Raw genomic sequence first — 10,654 nt, forward strand, 5'->3', positions numbered from 1 at the left:
ATAGAGGGGAAAGTTATCTAATGGGGGGTGAGGACTGTTTTTGTAGCAGGTTGTGCTCATGCTTTTGAATGCTCTAAATCTGGAAATTTCAACATAGCAGTCTTGACCTCAAGTGGCCACTAGAGGAACTGCAGTTTTTGGGACTTAGTTTTTGTTGTTGTGTTTTTAGGCTGTTACTTGGTTGTACCTACGTCATTTCGTATAATACTTTTCTTTTAAATGTAAAAACAAACAAGATGTGTTTACTGCTAAATGATAAAGAAAGTGATTAAGTTAGTGGTTGGAATAGATGAAAGGGCAAAGAAGCGATGCAACTGTGACACCGGTAACAACGGCATTTTTCCATTTGCATTTTTTTTTAACTTAATGTGTGAAAAACGTCACAATAATTAAGCACAATGGCAAAGACAGAGAAAGAAACTACAGGTTTTTATCAAAGTCACAGATCACCATGCTTTATCATAATCATCTGATTTCCTTTTCCTTCCCTGATAAACATTTTGATTTTCTAAGCCTTTATAAATCTTTTCAAACTAAACCTCACAGCACAGAACACAGAAAAACCTGTGCTTTCCAAAACACCTGTGCACATGTGGACAGAGCCACACCTCAAAAAACACCTAAAACTCTCAACATAGTGGCATCAGATAAAGAAAATGCACGTGTCTGTTATCAGTTACGTATGTTGCTGTTTATTTTTTTCTTGGCGGACTAAACTTCTGTACATGCACGCTAAAAAGCTAAACAGTATGTGGTAAGCATCGGTACGTGGATCCAAAGTTACAGTGAATTTGGAGGATTTGTACATTTGTTGAAACTTTTAATAACAACAAACTGATCAAGTATTGGTCCCTGGTCGCAGCTGTTGGAATCAAGCAATAAATTATTGTCAGAGTTATAAAAAACTCGGAGTATACCGGAGCATTTCTGCTACGTCATTATAAGAATTAATCACAGGTTTTTTTCTTCTCTGAGGCGTGTGATGACAGCGGGCTGGCTGTGAGTCAATACTGGCTTTACACAACACACCTTTGTGTCAAGATGGATTTGTCATTGGAAAGGTCACTGTCGTTTCATTTTCGTTTCCACCGCAGGGGTGTTCGGTGAAATGTAACTCCTTTTGAGGTACGGACACACCACACACAGTAAATCTTTAAGGAATCTTATGAGAGAAGATTTAGCAGCCGATCTCAGATAAACTGCTCCAGGGCTGCTTACTCTTGACAGATAATACCTTTGCTGGCAGGGAACTAACTCTCTTTACATTCAAATATGTGTGTGTATGTGTGTGTGTGCATGTGTGAGGGAAGAAAGACAGATCACATGCACTCCTGTAGTGGGTTTGAAAACATCCCACCTGTTTTTCACAGGATCGGTTTCCAGCCCGGTGACATATTTACCAGCCAGACATGTTGAAAAGGAAATCCTCCCCTCGGCCCTGAAAGCTGGAATCCTACTCCGTGTCGTGGGGCCCTCTGCTCACACATTCAGGCTAGCGTCAGCGTCCAAAATGACAGTAGCTCGACATTAAATTAGAGGAACAGGAGCTGAGAGAAGAGGCCGGGGTGATGGAGACAGTCGACTAGAAACGTTTAAATGGAGGGGAGTTTAGCCAGGAGGCCGAAAGGGCTCTACTGACATGAGAAACCTGAGACAGGATGAAGAAAAAATCTGTATCCTCGGGAACAGAGGAGGCAGTAACAAAGACACCTCTTGCTATTTGACACTTGGAAATTTTTCTATTTAAAACAGGGTGAAAAGTGGCCCCGTCTCACAGTGGCAACATCTGTATACCAGCATGAACACACACAAAGCAAATAACATATATATTTTAGGTCAAACTAATGTTTTTTATATAAGATTTATAAAAGACGGGAATCCACTCTGTTTGGGTTTCCATTAAAGTCCTGTTTTTACAGCCAAACTGATGATTTTATTTATTTCTTTTGCACTTTTACATCTGACTGAAATAAGACTGAAAGTGCTGAGTTGTGCTGGCCACAAAGAATGATGTAAACGTTGTTAAAAATTCTGTCGGGTGAACAATTGTTTCCCATACAGTATATATCAAAGATGTTCTGGGGAAATCTTCCAGTCTCACACCCACCTGAAATGACACACTGTCTAATACCTGTCTCATTTCCCAGCCGTGCAAATAAGTTGGACATCCCGTCTTTTCATAATCTTCTTTTAATTTTTCTTTGTGTCACAGTTAATTATATCTCATGATGTGACTTTTATGACTCATGGAACTAAAAAGAAAAACAATGCCGGTCTTTGCCTCATACTTTTTCTGGGAAATTCGTGGATGGAAGCATAACTGGATGAAAAACATGAGATGAATCAAGTTAATCACAAAATAATCCCTGGTTGTACTGAAGCACAACGGAGAGAAAAGGAAAGAAACTGCAAGCTTTCTTTAACAACATGGTTCACCATGCTTTATCCAGATGATCAATTTTTACTTTTCTACACTGAAAACAATCATAAAAATAATCAATAGCCTTAGCCTGTTAAGTTTCCACAGAAATCTTCTCAAAGTAATTCTTGCATCTTTGAAATGAAGATAAAAATAGAACAGAAAATAAGATAAGATATGATAACCTTTATTAGTCCCACACGTGGGAAATTTGTTTTGTCACAGCAGGAAGTGGACAGTGCAAAGTTATATAGCAAAAATTAGAATACAATAAGAATAAAATACTGTACAGAACTGTACAGAATAGAATAGAATAAAATAAAATACTATATACAGTAGAATAAAATAGAATAAAATACACAATAGGATAAAAATAGAATGCAAATGCTGTATACAACTGAGTAAAAATACAACTTTGTCAGAAAAGAGTATTGCACTTAGTCTTAGTGCACATGTGTGGATGTGTGTGTTTGATCAGCTGCAGAAGTCTTTGTTGTGGAGTCTGACAGCAGTGGGGAGGAAAGACCTGCGAAATCTCTCCGTCCCACACCGTGGGTGCCGCAGCCTGCCACTGAAGAAGCTGCTCAGTGCTGTCAGAGTCTCCTGCATGGGGTGGGAGATGTTGTCCAACAGGGATGACAGCTTAGCCACCATTCTCCTGTCACCCACCACCTCCACTGGGTCCAGAGGGCATCCTAGAACAGAGCTGGACCTGCGGATCAGCCTGTTCAGTCTCTTCCTGTCCCCAGCAGAGATGTTGCCACCCCAGCAGACCACACCATAAAAGATGGCTGAGGCCACCAAAGAGTCATAGAAGGTCTTCATGAGTGGGCCCTTCACTCCAAAAGACGTGGGTCTCCGCAGCAGGTACAGCCTGCTCTCCCCTTTCCTGTAGAGGGCGTCTGAGTTATGAGTCCAGTCCAGTTTGTTGTTCAGATGAACACCAAGGTACCTGTAGCTGTCCACGGCCTCAATGTCCATACCTTGGATGTTCAGTGGTTGCAGTGGAGGATGTTTGTGCCTGTGGAAGTCTACCACCAGCTCCTTGGTTTTATTAGTGTTGATCTGGAGGTAGTTCAGCTGGCACCAGTCCACAAAGTCCTGAGTCAGTCCTCTGTACTCCTTGTCGTCCCCATCAGTGATGAGGCCGACTATAGCAGAGTCATCAGAGAACTTCTGCAGGAAGCACTGGGTGGAGTTGTGGGAGAAGTCTGCAGTGTAGATGGTGAAGAGGAACGGAGACAGAACCATTCCCTGTGGGGCCCCCGTACTGCAGACGACCCTGTCCGACACACAGCCCTGAGTTCTCACATACTGTGGTCGGTCGGTGAGGTAGTCCAAAATCCAGGTAGTGAGGTGATGGTCCACTCCAGAGTTCTCCAGCTTGTCCTTCATGACTGTGGGAAGAATGGTGTTGAAGGCACTGGAGAAATCAAAGAACATGATTCTCACAGTGCTCCCAGCGGTCTCCAGGTGAGCGAGGGAACGATGTAGGAGTGGGTTATTAAATGGGTTATTAGAATAAAAATAAACAATTTTAACTTCTGTTTTCAGGGTGTTCTTTAACTTATTAAACTAATAATATTATTTATTCATACTTAAACATTTTATTTTATATACCTGTACATGACTTCTCTAATAACTAGGGTGGTAGATATAGAAAATGTTTGCTAGCTACTTTTGCTAGTATTAGCCTGCTCACTAAAATGTTTTAGCTAGTTACTGATGCAAGATTTAATACAGTGATATACAACAATACATTAAAGTTGCAACAGACCATATACACCAGCCACTTTGTTAGTTAAACCTTGTACTAGTACCAGGTTGGACACATTTTACCTTCAGGAGAGACGTAACTCTTTTTGGCAAAGATTCAGAAGGAAAGCATTCCTCTGAGATTTGAGTTCATGTTCACACGATAGCATAAAAAATGCTGAAGGTTTGCTCGCTGCACCTCCGTAATGCACATATCTTATCCAAATATCCAAATTCTGACTCTAAATGTCGCAGCAGAAATCAAAATCGAGACTTGTCAGACCAGACAAGGTTTTTTTGGTCTTCTGTTGTTCAATTTTATGAGCCTGTGTAAATTGTAGCCTCAGTTTCTTCTTGTTTCCTGACAGGAGTGGTACTTGGTGTTGTTTTCTACTGCTGTAGTGCACGCGCTTTAAGCTTATATTAAGATCTTCAGAAGTACTGACTGATGGAGTTTTATGACAAATGTTTGGCTAGCTTTTAGCTACCTGTGTTTTTATTTAAGCTAGCTGCACTGTTCTCTTTGTGCCAAATGACTTACACAAAGTTTAAATCTTTGTTACCAGTTCTTTACACTTACATTGTAACTTATTTTACTAATTCTTTTATACATATATTGATTTATGTTCATGACTTGTCTGATAATATTTTAATTTTGTAGTACTTTCCCAAATGGCGAATCTTTTTCTGGAATGAATGAAAAATTCCCACAATCTTAAATACACCTGTCTCACACCTGCCTTTGCTCTGACTCTTTGGACATCCCATCATTTCAAAATCCTTTGAAATTTTGCACCGTGTGACTGTTTCCGGATTACGTCTGATGATCGTCTTCATGACTCACGAGATTAAGAACAAAAATAGAACAAAGCTGAAAGGTAGAGTCAGTGGGTCACCATGTTTTCCTGACGTCTGGGAAATGTGGGGAATAAACCACATGCAGATATTTTGGCAGATTTGTGACAGCATGATTTAAATTTTACTGAATAAACTAAATTAAATGTACAACAAAAACTAAAAAGACTAATTGCCACAGTTCGGGATAAAGTATTTTATTTGGATGTCAAAAATCACTGACAATGTGTCACACATAAAAAAGCTATAGAAAAAGTATACCTGATCAATGTTTATTGATCACAGGACTGCTGAGCTGAATTGTGAAAAATAATATTCCTTTAGGCCATGAAATTAACCCACACTGTATTTCTTAGCTTTTTAAGGTGTCTCATAAAACTATGACTTTGTAGGCCATAATAATGAGAGGAAATGTCATCAAAGTCAAAGAATGGGAACATAAAAATCTATTCATACGGTTTGGGGTTTTTTTTCTCTTGGCATGAGTTAAGGGTAGATGCAGAGCTGTAAATGGACTGATTCTTATATGGTACTTTTCTAGTCGAGCACTCAAAGCACTTTATATAACATGCCTCATTTGCCCATTCATACAAGCTCTTTTCTATGTTTTTTCTACCTAAGCGCTTTGTATCTAACATTAACACTCTGATAGATGAATTGGAGAGCAACTTGGGGTTCAGTATCTTACCCAAGGATACACACAGGCTGGAACCAAACCACCAACCCTCCGACTGGTAGATGACTTACTCTGCCTCTTGGTTGATACCTTTTGAGTCGCACCAAATTGGTTTAAAAGTACTTTTTGCATTAACCTTCTGCAAAGTTGAATAAAAACTTCCACCACTAAGGGTCAGGATTTCTTGAGTGGGTTCTGTTGTTCTTTTAACTTATGAGACTTCCTTTATATTCCTACACCCATTGCTTCAATTGGCTTTTCTTGGCTGCTCATTGTAAATAAAAATGTGACCACAACAACAACAACAACAACAACAACAACAACAACAACAACAACAACAACTGTATTACGCAAAACTACAGCCAGGTCCATATTCAACTTTGGTTGATATTTCTTCAACACAGTACACAGATGTTTTCATAGTGGTTGTTTCTTCATTGTCCTGATGGTGTTATGTAAGTTTGGAAGCTTTAACATGATTTTAAAATGCTGGAATTTACAATGAACTTTATAATGAAATATTCTAACGTGAAACTGTTGAGATTTTTTACAAACACAACGTAAAAGGCTCATTTAAACAGACTTTTAAACTGAGGAAACTAACACAGATATACTGTAGACTTCATTTATATCGTATTTCTTTCAGTCCTTTAACTAATACTGTTTATTATGTTTTTGTCTACATTTTGTAGTAGTTTCACAAGGAAAGCAAATTTTAAACGTGTCAGTCTGAGCAACATTGTAAAGCAGTGTATATCACAGCACAGCAGGCGGTTTAACCTGTTGGTGCTTTAAAGGATAATGAGCCGGAATTATCTGCAGTTCTATACGTTTGCTAGCTGAATCTGACTGCATGGCTGTGTGTGTGTTAATGTGAGGTTTCTGGTCTGTGGATCCTCTTCACAGTCTCCTATTTCACCTGAGTGCTGAAACTAAAATGCCACTACACTGATTTTTATAAGAGACAATAAAAATCCCTTTGGAGCAGACTCCTTTAGTGATACCGTACAATTAAAGGCAAAAAGAGGAAACTTGATAGCTCAGAGCTGCCACTCAGCCAAGAGCTGGTTTGTCAAAACAATGTCAAAACAGATTGTCAGGAGAGACTCCTCCCAAAAAGTCACAGCGTGGTTGCTTTGGATTCAGCTCAGATGTCAGAAATTTGAAAAACAGAGCAATTGCAATAAGGTCTTTTGAGATGAATAAACAGGGTGCCATCATTTGTTTGTTTATTGAGATGTTGTGAGTGGTTGTAACTTTCTACTTTCCTGTGGCAATCCCCTGAGTGCAATGTGATGATGTGATTATATCTGATAACCTGGCAGACTTTCACAAAGCTGGGCTGTGCAATAGAGAGAAAAACCTCAAACAGGAAAAAAGGTTTCTCCTAACATGCTACGGTGCTGTGTATACGATCAGAAAGCAGAATCTCTGCTTTTACTGATCAGATCTGTAGAAGTAAATGAATTCCCCCCTGGAAAAACAAAACTTTAGGTGTGTTTAGTATTTGTTTAGGGTTTTCAAGCTTTCATGGACTTTCTAAAAATGGAAATTTGACTGATAACATACAGTGAGCTGACTCATCGCACTGACAATAAACGTAGCAGGCTTGGGGGGATTTTTCGTGACTAAAGCTGATTTTTATCTGTCCAGTTGTGTGAAAAATCCCAAAAATAGTTTTTGAATAGATTGCACTTGTTCCTGCAGTACATGCACGTTCACTTAAGGCTTTTTCTTAACGTCACAGACCTTTAACCTGGATTGTGGATGGCACAGTGAACTGTGTTCAAAGACAAGGATTTCTGGACGTGTTCCTGAACCCATGCAGTGATTTCCACGACAGGATCCTGCCTGTTTTCAAGGATGGCATGCACGCATATCCATCACTGATTTTCACTCTTGTCCCTTGTGTACAGAAATTTCTCCAGAATCTCAGAATACTGTGATATTATCTACTGTAGATGATGAGATATTCAAAGTCTAGACATTTTTTATGCTGAGGTGCACTTTTCTGAAACTGTTGCACAATTCGTAGATACATTTTTTTGAAGACCGAGGAACCTCTTCTGAAAACCTGACCTGACCTGTTGTCAGTTAACCTAACTGGTTTCAAAATGTTCCTTCAGCTGTTTCTTTTAAATACCACTTACTTTTCTAGCTTTTTTCCCCCTTTGTCTCAGATTTTTTAAGATGTGTTGTTTAAAATGAGCTTATATTTCTTATTAATGCCAGTTTAAACAGCATTTGATGTGTGTACTGTGAATAAACTGGGTTCACGAGATTTGCAAATCAATGATTTCTATTTTTATTTACATTTTACACAACGTCCTGTTTTTGGTTTTTTTTCGGGGGGGGGGGTTAGTTTCACCAAACGCTATAGCTCTTCTCAAGAGCCACAGCTTCTTGAAGTTGCTTCAAGCACATAGGAGGAAAGATGATGGCGTCACAAGATTCCTGAGCTAATCTTACCTAAAAGGACATCATTTTTTCTAACACACTGTTGTGTTTACTTTCACACAAAGTAAACACCTGCTAAAAAAAACCATTTTCTGCATGTTCCCTCTTTATGCCCTCTGTGAAAATCTTCTTCACTTCCCCTTGTCCACTATAAATGACTGCTTTTCCTTCCTTTACCTGCCTCCTTTTAATATACATCTGAATGATTGACCTGTCAAACCTAATATGGGTTTTCCACCGATGACATCGATGGCTGCTCTCTTCGTCACTTCAAGGGATGTTGTGTCTCACTCTGCTTTCCTTTTGTAGTTTCCTGGCATGACTGCTTTTTTGCGTTATCTAACATGTTAGGCCACTTAGGGACTCCAGGTGGAAACATATGTATGATTATAATCGGGTGCAAAGCAACATCTGGTTTTCATCACAGAAGGATTTGGTGTACTTGTACACTGTCCCAATAAAATAAACTCACAGTAAACCAAATGAATGATGTACTAATATCTTGAAATACCAGTTTATACTTCAGAGATTTAATTTCACTTCAGTGCCTTATAGTACGGTGAGTTGAACCACTGGTTCAGTTTATCCCACAGCAGCAGCAACACAGTGTGTTGGCCACCACCAGCACCAGCATGTAGTGTAAATAGTTTCAGTCACATTTGCTTTGATGTAGCAGTCATAAAATCTGATGGGCTACAGCTTTTAAGGTAAACTGGTGCTTATCATATACCAGCTAAACCCACTGGTCTGTACTGGCCCTCTTGCTCTTCAGCAGGCTTATTCAAGTGTTATAAAGGATTTAGAAGCTACTGAGCACATGAGCTGCGCAAAGGTGAATCTCAGGTTGTTATTTTATGCAGCACCGCCATCTACTGTTCAAACCAATGAATTAGCAGATAATGTTGACTATTCTCTCCATCTTCCACAAATTAAACATTATACACCCCTTCATGTTTACCGGGCCACCTATACATTACACCTACAGGAGCTGGCTGGCTATGGAAACCGATTAGCCTCCCTCCGCTATCAGACACTGGTCTTACACTCGCTGAGCTCGAGTCTCTACCAGGCTTGGTGGAATACTCCAGCGCTGTCTGTCACTCAGCCACACCATTAAATAGCTCTGCCAACGATGGTGGATGATTGGCAGCAGCTGGCGAGGAATCAGTCGCAGGTGGGACAGCTCAGAGTGGCAGCACTTCCGGGTCGGAGATCTCCCGTTGCTACGCAACCGCGTAACAATCGCAGCGGAGCCGGAGAGAGAAACAGAGCGAGAGAGAGAGAACAAACACACATACACACAGGTCGCCGGTCGGGGCACCATAGGGCACCGGCGGACCTGACAGATCCACTGCAGAAATTTGAATCTTCAACCAATTTGATTTGAGCATGTGTAGGCGAGTGCTTATCGTTTTTGGGTAAAGAAAAACCGTGAAGGTGTACTTTTGGTCAAGATTTTAACACTAACCAAGGAAAAATAATGAGGCCAATGAAAGTGTAAGCAATCTCTGTAAGCCAAAAACTGTTCTGAACTCATAGAAGTCTTTTCTATTCTTAAATCTTCAGGACGTCAAAGAGAGATGATATCCCCAATATGGTTCTGTTTCGTTTCTCTTTTTTTCTTTTGCATTAATGTATTTATATTATGATAAAAAATTAAATGAAATCCACAGTTTAAGACTGTAAAAAGTTCAGTAAAGGCATTTATTATCTACAGTCAGTGAGCAATGCTGTTAAATAACCAAAATAATCATGCAGTAAAGAAGCAGCCCTGCTAAACAGAAACCTGGAGAAATGAAAATAAAATGCGTTTCTAAATAGTGACACTAGAAGGCGCCTCTGCTCAGTGTGTCTGGTAATGACAAAGACTGGACGCTCACAATAAGCAGACATGCTGTGGCCTACTTAGTGCTGACTCTTGGGGCAACTCTGCAACTCTAAATTCAGGCTGGCTTTGCTGATCTCTGCAGACAAAGGATTGTGGGTAACAGCCTCTGCTGTGCATTGTGTCCAAGAAGCCATACAGTAACATGAGTGGGCGCAGGTTTTGTCCGAGGAGGAGAGACACCTGATCCTGACACACAGTGAGCTTGTATGAGAGTCGGCAGACAGTGAAAGTGTACATGAGAGGATGAACACTGTTTCAAAGGAAACCTTCAGTTCTACATGTCTCTGAAGTCCGGTTTGCACACATCTACACACCTGTGAAGTCTGCATCACTAACAGGGAGGGTGATGGGTGTAAACTTTGTGATAACAGTGACAGTAAGAGTTTTTACTGTCTTTCTCTTCACCTACTCAGCTAATTTCAAGGCTGCTGTGTCAATGCTGAAGCAGGACTAGAGGGAGGGAGAGATTACCCTTTCCTTGGCCTTCACTCTCACCATGAAAGTGCTCAATAAAACCACGATGTCAGCAAGCTGTCTGTAGAGAGGTGCAATGTTTAAGAAATCTTTTTTATTCAGATTTTAACAATTTAGTGGTAAAACTGCA

Source organism: Pelmatolapia mariae, linkage group LG7 (assembly GCF_036321145.2).
Source record: "Pelmatolapia mariae isolate MD_Pm_ZW linkage group LG7, Pm_UMD_F_2, whole genome shotgun sequence".
In the NCBI taxonomy this organism is placed as follows: domain Eukaryota; kingdom Metazoa; phylum Chordata; class Actinopteri; order Cichliformes; family Cichlidae; genus Pelmatolapia; species Pelmatolapia mariae.